Here is a 12,940-nt window from a genome sequence, read left to right as displayed (position 1 = left end):
TCTCCCGTGTAGGGTCCTTTTCATCTGCCCCTCTTTCTTGTGTTTCCTGAGTATTGGTTCTTGGACCCAGCCTTTTTTTACTTTGCCCTCTTTCCCTATGGGATCAATGTTTAACCCTTCCATAGAATTCAACTTTCACCTTCAAGTTTTAACCTCCAGATTATACCTTTAGCTTAGATCTTTATACTCCAGATCTTTATACTTATTAAATATCTATAGCCCAATTTATACTTATTAAATATCTATAGCCCAAAACTAAACTGAATTAACTCATCTTTTTCCCTTAAATTATTTTTTTAATGTGTCATATCTTTGGTAAATCCATCCACCTGGTTGCCCTCTTCACTTCCTCTTTTACTTCCTGCATTCACTTCCCTTCCCTCTTACTTCCTACATTTAATCTAATTTTATAGATTGACTCTTCTAAATGGCTTTCAAATAACTTTCATCTCTCCACTTGCACAACATCTGCCTATTTCAGATTCATATTTCATTCCTTGATCATTGACAAACCCTTCTAACCTCTGGCCTTATTTCTTCCTAATCCATTTTCCACACTACTTCTAGAATAATCATTCTAAAATACTAATGTGATTGTGTCACAATCTTGCTTAAAGTGCTCCCCTTTGTTTTAGTATAGTTGGTAAATTCCTTAAGTAACATTGAAAGTACAATATGTCCCTTTCTACTTTTCCTGATCATTGCTCATCATTGATATCCTTCTCCTTATGAACAAGACCATAAGCATCCTGGCCTACTTTTAGTTTATCCATATGGCATGCTTTGTCATATATTTATGCTTTTCTGCTATCAATCTTTTTAGAACCACCAGAACACTCAATGGCCATTTTCCAAGCTAACCTCAATGTTCCCTCTATGATACCACCTCTTCAAGAAAACTTTCCATAATTCTTTCAGCCTAGGTGTTCTCCTCTTATATGTACTAACATAGCACCCTGGTTTATATCTTAGCACTGACTACACTGTATTATTTATTTGAGTCCTTTTAGAGTATGAGCACTCTGAGGACAGCAATTGTGTCTTGACTTCTGAATAACCAGAACAATGGACAGAGCCTGGAAGTTTAATTAACTTTTGCTGATGAGTGATGTTGGGAAAAAGCCACTTTCTTGACTAATTAGTCAAGGGTTTCCTTTCAATGTTTCACCATTTTGCAGGAATCATACATTCTAAAATCACAGATCTTAATGAGTGATTTAAGCTTAATTTCTTTAAGCTTATGAGCTTAATTTCTTTAAGCAGTACATGACCAGACACCTCCTGTTAAAAACATTCAATAGTAAAGGACTCTCACTAGAAAATATCATTTTATCATTTACAAGAGGTCTAATTATCACACTGACAAGAAGATTAGACTGGGTTTCCTTCACTCTTAACTTTTACCCAGTAGCACACTCTTGGCAAAGGCAGTGAATGGATCTCAGGCTAGTTGCTTTAACTCCTTTCTCCCTAACTTTATATCAGGATGGGGTGATGCTCTACTCATGATAGAAAGACAAAATAAATGCCTTGAATGGAGACATAAATGGAGGTGGTGTTCCTGTGGATTGGGGTTTGTTCTTATTTTCCAGAATCTTTTTGGTGAATGCATTTTTATTTTCATAACACAAATAAAACAGTTAAAATTATCAAATTAACACCTGTTCATTTAAAAAGATTCAAAAAATATAAAGCATTCATAGAAGAGATAACACAAATCACATATAATCTTACATTTCTGTGATAGATTGTTAAAATTTTGATGTATATCTTTCCAAAATAAATGGGATCACATTATATATGCTGTTATGTATTTTTTGAAATCAATATGTCATTCATTTACTTTATAACATGTGTCTAAGCATGTTGTCAAATCAAAATTATTGCCATGAAAAAATATTTTATTTCTATTCAAGAGATTTCAAAATGCAGAGTGGCAAATAGAGTAGAATACTAATTTCTATATATTATCTTAAGGGTGTTATGAAAATTGGAAATTGCCAACCTTATGTTTTTTTTGTATGTTTGTACAAAACATTTTAATTACGTGAAAAATTTATGGAAATAAAGCTGTGATGTTCAAAATGCTAGCCATTTGCCACATGTGGCTACTTAAATTTAAATTAATTAAAATAAAATAAAATTAATAATTTATTACTGCAGTTGCACTAGCCAGATTTCAAGTGCTTAATAGCCACATATTATAAGTGCTTCTAGCATTAGAGACCACAGATATAAAATATTTCCATCATCACAAAATTTCCAATTGGGGAGTGTTGGTGTAGAGTTCTAATATATATGTTACAATTTAAGTTTAACAATTTGTTGAGCATCAAGTATGTGTCAGATGTTATGTTAGACACCTTTCGCTTTTCTAGTGGTATTTTACTTAATACTCCCCAAAAGTTGTGGGATAAATAGTTGCCATACCTACTTTTCAAGTTAAAAAAAAATGGAGGCTCATGGAAGCAAATTGACTTGATTGTAAGGGTTGGAAGTCAATTGTAATCCTCATGAAAGTGTACTGATTTGATTAAAAGGGTTGGAAATCAATTGTAATCTGTCCAACATCACTGTGTCAGTATCTGGTCAGCTGGGGCACTTGGTCTCATGGTACATAAGCTGCTGATTTCCCATATCAGAATTGCCAGGAAAGTCACCCCTTTGAATTCCATGTTGAGAAGCAACTTGGAGACAAGCATCTCCATTCACTCAGTTATTCTTTATGGCCACACTCCCTTTAATTGAGCTGGACAGTTGGGCTATGGCCCTCAGCCATTCTCCTAAGGTCTTTTTTTTTTTTTTTCAACGTTTATTTATTTGCGGGACAGAGAGAGACAGAGCATGAACGGGGGAGGGGCAGAGAAAGAGGGAGACACAGAATCGGAAACAGGCTCCAGGCTCTGAGTCATCAGCCCAGAGCCCGACGCGGGGCTCGAACTCCCGGACCGCGAGATCGTGACCTGGCTGAAGTCGGAAGCTTAACCAACTGCGCCACCCAGGCGCCCCTCTCCTAAGGTCTTAAAGTCCAAGATTCTCAACATTACTCACAAAACCCATCACAATTTTGTCTGAACTCTCTTGCATCATTTCCCATTCTCTACTTCCCAGCCTTGTGCCAGTCATGTCAAGTAATAATTCCCAAAGGAGGTATCATGTTTCCCATGTCTTCAGATAACTCATTCACTTGAACTGAAAGCTTCTTTTACTCTTTTCAACCTATCTAACTATTGATGGTTTTTAATACTCAGCTCAGGTCCTGACTCCCCCTAGATGCTTTGCCTTAACCACAGAATATGACTTAGGAATCCTTCTAATTTAGGATTTCTTATTGTGTCTTGTTATTTTTAATAAATCACAGTTACCACAGTGTGATCATTGATTAACTTGTGTGTTTCTCCATTGACTATAATCTCCTTGAGAGTAAGGCCTATATCTTATTCTGCCACAATACCACATATAGGTTTAAATGTTCAATTCTGATAATTAAACAACTTTTTTTTCCAGATATGAGATATCACCTGAAGATACAGAAGCAGAAGAAGAGAGAGTCCTCTCTTAGACAAAATATACCTCAAAGGATTAGTCTCCGTCTTTCCTTCACATACCACATCTTCTCTAAAACAGGTAAGGACAGTCACCTGTCTTTGATGGTCCTTATACTAAGATCATCTCTAGGAATACTGTGGCTCCTTGTTTCAGAATATGGGGAAAAAGAGGACAAGTACCGTATAGAAGAGCCTATAGCTGCCCAAGAAGGTACGGCCAGCACACTTTTCTCGTAACTTTGTCCCCTTCCAAGGCTGGAGGTGGAGCTCTTTTCACGTGCTTCAGAGGGAAGCTGTTTCTTCTTCCCATCCCCCAACTGCCAGCCATGCTGTCTGAATCATTTGAGAAGTCCTCTCCACTCCTTCATTAACTCTCCTATGTGCCATATAGGGCTGGCTTGTGGTGACACCTGCCATAATGTGTCATCAGCTGACAGGCAATCACTTCGTAGAGGGTATTGCTCTGCTACAGAACACACATCAGATTGACACACTGCCTCTCCCTGATAGGGAAGAACAATTCTTCTACATCCTCAGGTAAAGAAAAAAAAGTGGTATAAAATGCCAGGCTCCTGTAGCAATATGATGTGCATAGGGACATTATAAACAGGAGAGTTTTTATAACTGTCATTCACCTTCCTGGCCTTGGGATGTGTGACATGGTTGTGACAATCACTTGCCCTCATCTCAAGCATATTCATTTATCCATGCATTTATTTATTCATGTATTCAACAAATTTGGGGGGTACTTTCTAAGATTTAGGTACTTGCTGGAAGCTCCACGGGGATACAGGGGTAAACAAAACATGGTCCCTGACATTAAGAACATCTCATTCAAGCAGGAGACACAAGCACATAAACATGATTATAATGTAATGAGACAGGGGCTTGTAAAAGAGTCAGACATGAAGCACTGTCAGGCAGAGCACAATGGAAAGAGCCATTTATGAAGCCTGAGGGAATCAGGGAATGTTTCAAGGAGAAATGAAATAGGAGTTGATTTTTGAAGGAAAATGACATTTCATGCGAGCTGGGTAGGGAAGTCCTTCCTGGCAGTGGCAATAACAGGTGCAGAGGAGGTAGGTGTAAAGGGGTGTGAACCACAGTGCTCTGTGGCTGGAGCATGAGATGAGCAAGTGAGAGTCCAAGGAGATGGCATCAGACATGCCTTTGGGGAACATAGTGTGTAAGGCCTTTGACAGTCTCATGTTGACAGTGGCTGGTCATCAGCTATTTAGTCAGGGTGGAGCACAGAGATTTTAAGGTGAATGCTTTCCAACTGAATCAGGAAAATAATAGGCTTTTAAAACTTCTGTAGTTCCCTTGTTTATTTTTATCTTTTTCTGTATGTGTTTTCATAATTAAAGTTTTTAATAAACTCTAAAATACACACATAAAGTCCTGGTGGTTTACTTTTGTGAGTAGCATGAGAAGAGGGGAGCTTGGGATACTAGATCTCACTTCATAGGGTAAGGCAGTTCACAGCAGCATAACAGAAAAAAAAAAAAAGAACAAGGAAGGAAGGAAAGCTGAGAACCATGGCGTTAGAGGAGTAAGGGAAGACGGGTCCCAGAGACACCAATCTGAGACAGAGAAGTGGTCAAGTGTACTTGAAGCCTAACTGGCTGATCCCTCTCCCAGGGAAGGCTGATCTGGTGTCAAGGAACTATTGCAGGGTAAGGGTCTAGAGGGCATGCAATGCATATATGAGGAAAAAGCCATGAGGTGAGGTTAGAGAGACATGGAAAACACTAGAAATGGCAGACCCATGTAAGCAGGTAGAGGTTGATTGCTTTGCTGATTGTGTATTTGCTTAGACAAGATATGCCCAGTAAAACTTGTGTATGGGCATAGAGAGGTGGATAAGAAATGTATTATCAATAAGATAACCACGTGGGTCTTCCTTTTGTCCCCGAAAAGATATGGCCAACCCTGAAAGGTAGGGAGGCTGTCTAAGATTATGCCAGGTGCTAGCAGCAAAGGTATTGAGATCAGACAGGAAGGAATAAGTCTAAATCCCAGCTCTACTGCCAAATTATGAAATAGGCATGAAAATACCTTTCGGCATGATTGAGACGACTATCCGAAATAATGTATGTAAAATATTTAGCCCATTGCCAGGCTTTCAAAGAATGGAGCTGTTATTTTACACAGTTTGTATGTTTTCTATGTAGCACAGTACTGGGCCCTCAAGAAACTTAGAAATATTCCTTGGCATGACTTCTCTTGGTTTGCAAGTGCACTGGAAGTTTAAATTAATCTTTTGCAAGTATAAGGCACATGAAGAGTTATCACCGGTTGGTATTGAAGGAGATAGTCATTTGTCAGTAATATTGACCCAAGGAAAACCAGTCAGGTGTAAAGAGGCATCACTTTGAATTGATGTGACAAATGAAGCTCCATCATTTGAATGAGGAGACAGTAATAGGGTCACTGGATCTTGTGGGCCTAATCTGACACATAGTTAAATAGTCATTGCAATCCCAATACACAAGATTCCTTAGTCATCTGTACAGTTAGGAGTTGGGGATATGGGTCGCTGCTAAGAGTAGAGGTAAAATTTGTGCACCTCGGGCATGAAAACCTGAAATAGAATGACTACTTAGAAACAAACTGAAGGATTTGAAAAAGGCAGTAAATAGGTATTAATGTCCCAACAAAAATATTAGTACACTTAAAACTATTTCTTTGAATATATACATCACTTATCTGTTAAAATGATTCGCTGATAAACCTTAAGTGTCCATCTCTGAAAGCCAGCAAATCTTATTTAAATTTAACCAAGAGCAGGCAAAATTTTGACAAGCTTCTATTCTTCCTTCAGCATTCAAGCTTATGTTTAATTCAGTGTTTCATCATTTGCAATGAAATAAACTTCTTCATGCTATGAAAAATTTACAAAATGTGAAGCAAAGGGAGTGTATTTCAGGTACACAATGATATTAGCTGCTCAAAAAAAATTGTTCATGTAAGGCATGAACTTACACTTGTGTATTGAAGAGGGAGATAGGAGATAATATTAGAAGCTAAAGAAACAGAAAAGTGTATATTCAATTTCCAGAACCCCATATACAAATTGGAGTCTCATTGTCTGCCCAGCATTTTTCTAGAGACTGTGTAGATAGTGCACCTCCAATCTGCTGGTTTCCCCTGCCTTCTTTCTCTCACCCGCAATTCTGCCACAGTAATATGAATAAAATGAATATTTATGAAATTAATATGTAGTTCTAACACCGAATTTTAACTTCTTAAGTTCCCCCTCCTTTCTTCTCCTTCTCCTCTTTGTCCTCCCTCTCACCCTCTCTCCCACCCCTTGCAGCAGCAGGAAGCTGTGAACTCTGGGAGAAGTTCAGCTGTAGCCAGCTCCACCACCGTCAGTAGTGAATGCTCTCCTGGCTTCATTAACACTACCTCGTTTCTGTTCTTACAGTCCTAGGAACTTCCCATAGTTTCTAATCTCAGTATTACTTCCTCTTCCCTTTTACTTTCTCAACTCTTCAAGCACTTTGGAAACATGTACTCTCTGTCAAAGTACCTCTATTCGAAATACACAGTGTGGTTTCTATTTTTCTCATTGGACCCAGATTAACTCAAGGTCTTATTAGCCCATGAGTATACATGAAGTCAGAGTAGCAATCATAACACAAAATATGTCTTTCCTATCATCTACTCATGCAGATCTTCGCCACCTGCCACATTTCTCTCACTCAAGTGTAATGAGGGTCAATAGGTAGATCTCCTGTGTGCCAATTTGGTTGAGCAGAACCACTACATTGCTGAGTGTTCTGGGCGTCTGCCACCTCCTATCATGCCTCCCAGTCTCCATCATTGCTCTGTTGGAGCCTTCCTGGGTACTGCCACTCGTGCCAAAGTACTGCCATATGCTCCTCTGCATACAACATCATGTCTTTTCACATGGGAACAAAGCAACATTACTTGTGTCGCTGGAAATCAGACTCCCTCACAAAAATAACTCCTTCAACTCTGGTCTAAAACCCCAAGTTGGCATAGAGGAAGTGATAATTGAGGGTGCTGAGCGAGACCTGTGGGGCACCTAGCTAAATCTCAGTCATCGTTCAGTGAGATATGGTTGCATGGTCATCTCTCCAGAAATGAGTAGCTGAGAGGGAGGCCATGTGATGGGGTCTCAGAGGTGATGGTCTCAGGTAGCCTAGGGGTGGACGAGGGCAGTGGCACTGAGAAATGACAGGCGCATGTTTTTAAACAAATAATATATAAACAAATTGAATTTTAAAATGCACCCCCACACCCCCAAAGTTATTCTTCATTAAACACTTTGGAACTCTTCATTGAGCTCCAGCAAGAGTTATTCCTGACCTCATGTAGCACCAAAGTAGACACCAGGCCTTCCTGCTTGGAGAGATAAGGATGTGTGGTGCAGAGATTCAATTTCAGGGAAAAAAAGAATTAACAAAATTTTTTCTCTAACCAATAAGAATTTGTGAGAAATCAAAATGTCAACAATTATGTTTGAAAACAGTTTTTGCCAGAAAGTTTTTTATTGAGATATATTTTATATACAATAAATGTACTCATTTTCAGTATAGAGTTCAATGAACTTTGGCAAATGCAAATAGAACAGTGGGATCACCTCCAAAAGTTCCTTCATTCCCTTCCCAGTAATTCTCCCTCAATATAACAACTAGTCTGATTTCCTTCACTTTATATTAGGTTTTCCTGGCTTAGAATTTCATACACATGAAAAAATACAGTATTTCTCTTTTGTGTCTGGCTTCTTTCACCCAACCTTATGTCTATAAGATTCATAAACAGAGAAAGAAAGTAGTTTGTTCTCTTTCATTGTTAGGAGTATTCCATGATCCCATTGTTGTGTGTCTTTGTCAGTTCTTAATTAGACACCTGGGCTATTCCCAGTTTTTTTGCTATTATGCATAAAACTAATATAAAAAAGTGAAAAGAAATAAAAAAGAAAAGCCCCATATTAGAGTACAAGGTACACTGGTAGGACGAAACAATCCCAATGCATCGTGGCTTCTGCATGATAGAAGCTTATTTCTGCTGATGTATATTCTAGAAGTGAAGAGCCCAGGGCTGAGGGTGGCTTTGTTCCCCCCAGGTTGATGGGACTAGCTCTGCCATCCTCAAAACATGACTTTGATCTTTATATCTGAGGTGGCCATCCAATCATTGCCATTTCCCAGACAAAGGAAAAAGGAAGAGAGTATCCAAAATAAGAAGCTTTGCTTAAGAAAGTGACTGGAGGTTATATTATGGACATCACAGCTGCATATATCCCATTAGCTGGAACTAATTCATGTGTCTACTCCTATTACAGCAGAGGCTGGGAAATTTGTCTCCAGCTGGACAACCAAATGCCCAGTTAAAAGTTTGGGGCTCAGGGAACACATGCAGATATGTGGGTTGTGGTCTGAAAAAGCGTGCCCTGGTGATAAGCTATGGGAGCTGATATCCAACCCATGCTCTGCTCATCAAGACAGTGAGTCCCAGTCTATCTTCTTCACACAAAACTTTGACAAGTCCTGTGTCCACAGAGCTGTCTCTGCCCCAAGGGCAACCTTTTTCTGATTTGTGCAAGGTAACTATTTAGGCTAAGTGGCAGTTCTGGAAACTCCTAATAGAGGATATTAACAGCCCATACCAGAGACTCTCTCTCTGTAGGGTTCATATCCAGTTCTTGGGACTGGGCAAAATAGGAAGAAGTTAGGAATAAACACCATCCTTTGTTTTGCAGCTTTTTCTCTCTCCTATGTGAGTGCCACACCAAAATCTTCCTGTTTCAACCTAAGATAGGAGCTTGGCTAAAAATTAGCAGGGGCGCCTGGGTGGCTCAGTCAGTTAAACATCCAGCTTTGGCTCGGGTCATGATGTCCTGTTCATTTGGGTTCGAGTCCTGCATCAGGCTCTGTGCTGACATCTTGGAGTCTGGAGACTGCTTTGGATTTTGTGTCTCCCTTTCTCTCTGCCCCACCCCTGCTCATGCTCTGTTTCTCTCTCTCTCAAATAAATACACATTAACATTTTTTAATTACTTTTTGCAAATTGAGTACCTCTGATATCTTCCCCGCTATTTCATTCATATCCTTTATCTTCACTATATATTACATATAAGGAAACTGAGACTCAGAGATTTTGGGTAAATTAACTAGGAGCGTATAGCTAGTAGGCAATTAGATATGAATTTGGTCCCAGGTCTATCTGACTCAAAAGCCATTGCTTATTTTATTATACTGCCTATTAAGTTACAAGCACTGGTACCTTGTGATAAAAAATGAACTACTTGTAATGTGAACCTTTTTAATAGAGAGGTTTCAGGAAACAGGACATCACCAGGGCCACACTGTCATTGTGGTTTACACTTCCCATGAACTCTTTCCAATAAACATTTCATTTAAATTTAATAAAGTAGTTAATAAAGCCATAAAGGTTAATTACTAGTTAAGGGGAAAATATGACTTCACTTTGGTGAACATGTGAAAAATGAATCAACTTCGTTTTGCAGTTAACCCAGGATTATACAGGCAATAAAGCATGATTATGGATTTAACATGTTAATTCCCAGTAGATTTAATAGCGGTGCTATGAAGTACATGACCAATTGCTAACCCATCTGACAAGACTTCAGACAGCACTAATCAAGATTAAATCACTTGGCCCACATGTGGATGCAATATATCTTTCAAGATGAAATGACTATAATTTGTCATCATGGAGTTATTATAAATGCCGATAGGATGAAAAGTGGAGAAGGGAAAGTGGGGAACGCAATCTATGATCTCAATCTGACACCTCACTTTGGTAGCCATTTTTCGAAAAAAATAACCTTTAATTTTTTTTCATAGCTTAAAGATTCTCTCTAGGGATGGCTCTAGTGGTTCATGATTTACTTATAATTTGTAGAATAAAGCAAAGCATCCACATCCCTTAAAATATTTTGCCTTTCCAAAAATAGACCATTGACAGAGTCAGCTCTTTGTAGCACTAATATCCTACATTCAACATCTCTTTCTGTTTCATCAGTGTTGCTTTAATTCTTGAGAAACAGAATCCTAAATAATAGTATATTATGTTAATCACGGATTGTACTACCTGGTTACCATAAAGGAAAATGGTACGTTGTTTTCATTACTTGAAGATTAGCAATAGGGATCTGAAAATGATGGGCCCTGGGCCAAATCTAGCCCACCGACTATTTTTGTATATGAAGTTTTATTGGTACTTAGCCACACTCTTTCAATTATGTAACATCTTTGGTTGCTTTCGTGCTACAATGACAGAGATAACTAGTTGTTACAGAGACCATATTCCTACAAAGCCTAAACTATTTGCTGTCTGAAACATGGTTATTTTTAGGGCCATCTGTCTCTCCCATTCATATCATGCATTTTAGACTTTGGTTCCCAATTTCCTTAAAGTCTCGCATCAAAACTTCTCCCTCATAGTAGTGAGAATTAAATATAGGAACATGTGTTCTAATGAACAACGGGTGCTTAAAAATATGAATTCATTGCTCCTTGTCCAGCATGTTGCTGTTGTTTTAACAGGAGACAGTACAGTGTGATGGTTAAGAGCATGGACATTGGCTTCATACTGTTTGGAGTGAGAGCCAGCTCTCTCACTATTATCTGTATAACCTTGGGCAAGTACCTTAAGTCCTCTGTGCCTCAGTTTTTTTATCTGTAAAATAAGGATTGTAATAATATAACTTCCTCAAAGAGTTCTTTGTACAATTAAAAAAGGTAACACAAACAATAGGTTTAGCATAGTTCTTGGCACACAGTAAGCACCACACTAGTGTTAGCCACCACCACCACCATCAGTCATCATTATTATTATCATCATCACCGTTAAAAGAGCTTAGATCATGCTGGAAAGAATTAGTCCATTTCCTACTGATTGAACAAGTGGTGTAGGAATTGTTAAATCTAAACAGCCCTGTGTTCAGCCCTGTGTTCAATCAAACTCTATGATCATCTACTTTTTAAAATCACAAATAATTAATTTAGCTTTCCTGCATTAGTTTCCACATTATGTAGTATAGGGTAGAAGAAAGATCCCATCAGTGAATTGAGGATTAAACCAGCTAATATTTATGAAGGCTTCTGAAACTGTCCCCAGCACATTGTATGTACTCAATAATTGATAGTTTTCTCCTCTGCCTTTCTGTTCCCTTTTTGGTAGCCTGACCCTCCTGATTGTCTCCTACTTCCTGATTACTCATGCTCTAAACCCCAGTGATGCTCATCACATCACAATTGCCCATTTGCCTTCCTCTATTCTCTGCCTCTTCAATTCTTGTGTCCACACCAACCTGTGTCATTTCATATGCCAAGTTTTTAACAACAATAATGATAATAAATATTAGCAAACAGCAAATATATATAAGTTTTATATTTATATGGCATTATTGCCAGGTATTGTTTCAAGCACCTTACAAAAATTGACTCCTCATAACAACCCTTTGAACTAGGTACTATTATCCTCATTTATATATGATGAAGTTGAGGAACAGATGTTTTAAATAACTTGCCCGAGTTCACACAGCTAGTAAGTATAGAACAAGGATTTGAATCCAGACAGCCTGACCCTGGAGTCTATGCTTTTTGCCATGATGCTATAGTGCCTCCTAAAATGATTTCAAAATCATTTCATTTTGTTAAATCAATGTGCTCTAGTTAAATTTGTGTTTCTTAAAGCTTTCTTTGATTAGAGTTTGAGACTAATGGAGTTCATAAACATATTCTACCAATGCATTTCTGCCTGTGAATTTACATTCACGTATGTTCCCTGTATAGAATGGTCCATCTGCTTGTTATACATGTAATGCTAAAGTCACATAGTCTTTCTCTGTGTGTGTCTCCCTCTCTCTTTTAAAAGTTTGGGTAAAATCATAATTTCCAGATGGAGTTCAGCCCTACAACTGTTATTTTCAAGAAATGTTTCTCAAACTAATATACATATTAATCACTGAGGATAATATTAAAATGCAGATTCAGATTCAAGTTGGAGGCTGAGACTCTGAATTTCTATCAAGTAACAAGTGTCATTTTTTAAAGTTTATTTATTTTGCAAGAGAGAGAGCACAAGTAGGGGAGCGGCAGAGAGAGAGAGAGGGAGAGAGGGAAAATCTCAAGCAGGCTCCATGCTGTCAGAGCAGAGTCCAATGCAGGGCTCAATCTCACGAATCATGAGCCAAAACCAAGAGTTGTACACCTAACTGATTGAGCCACCCAGGTGCCCCTGAAAGTGTCATTTTAATACAGTACATAGAGAATTTCATATTAATACACCATGATTACATAAGGGCATCCTTTAGAGTCTCCTTGGTTGGGCACAGTTGACTAACTTTTAGGTTTAATAGAGAAAAGTGATTAGAATAGATCACACTGGAC

Source organism: Prionailurus bengalensis, chromosome D4 (genome assembly GCF_016509475.1).
Source record: "Prionailurus bengalensis isolate Pbe53 chromosome D4, Fcat_Pben_1.1_paternal_pri, whole genome shotgun sequence".
Taxonomy (NCBI): domain Eukaryota; kingdom Metazoa; phylum Chordata; class Mammalia; order Carnivora; family Felidae; genus Prionailurus; species Prionailurus bengalensis.
Note: the sequence above shows the minus strand (reverse complement) of the source record.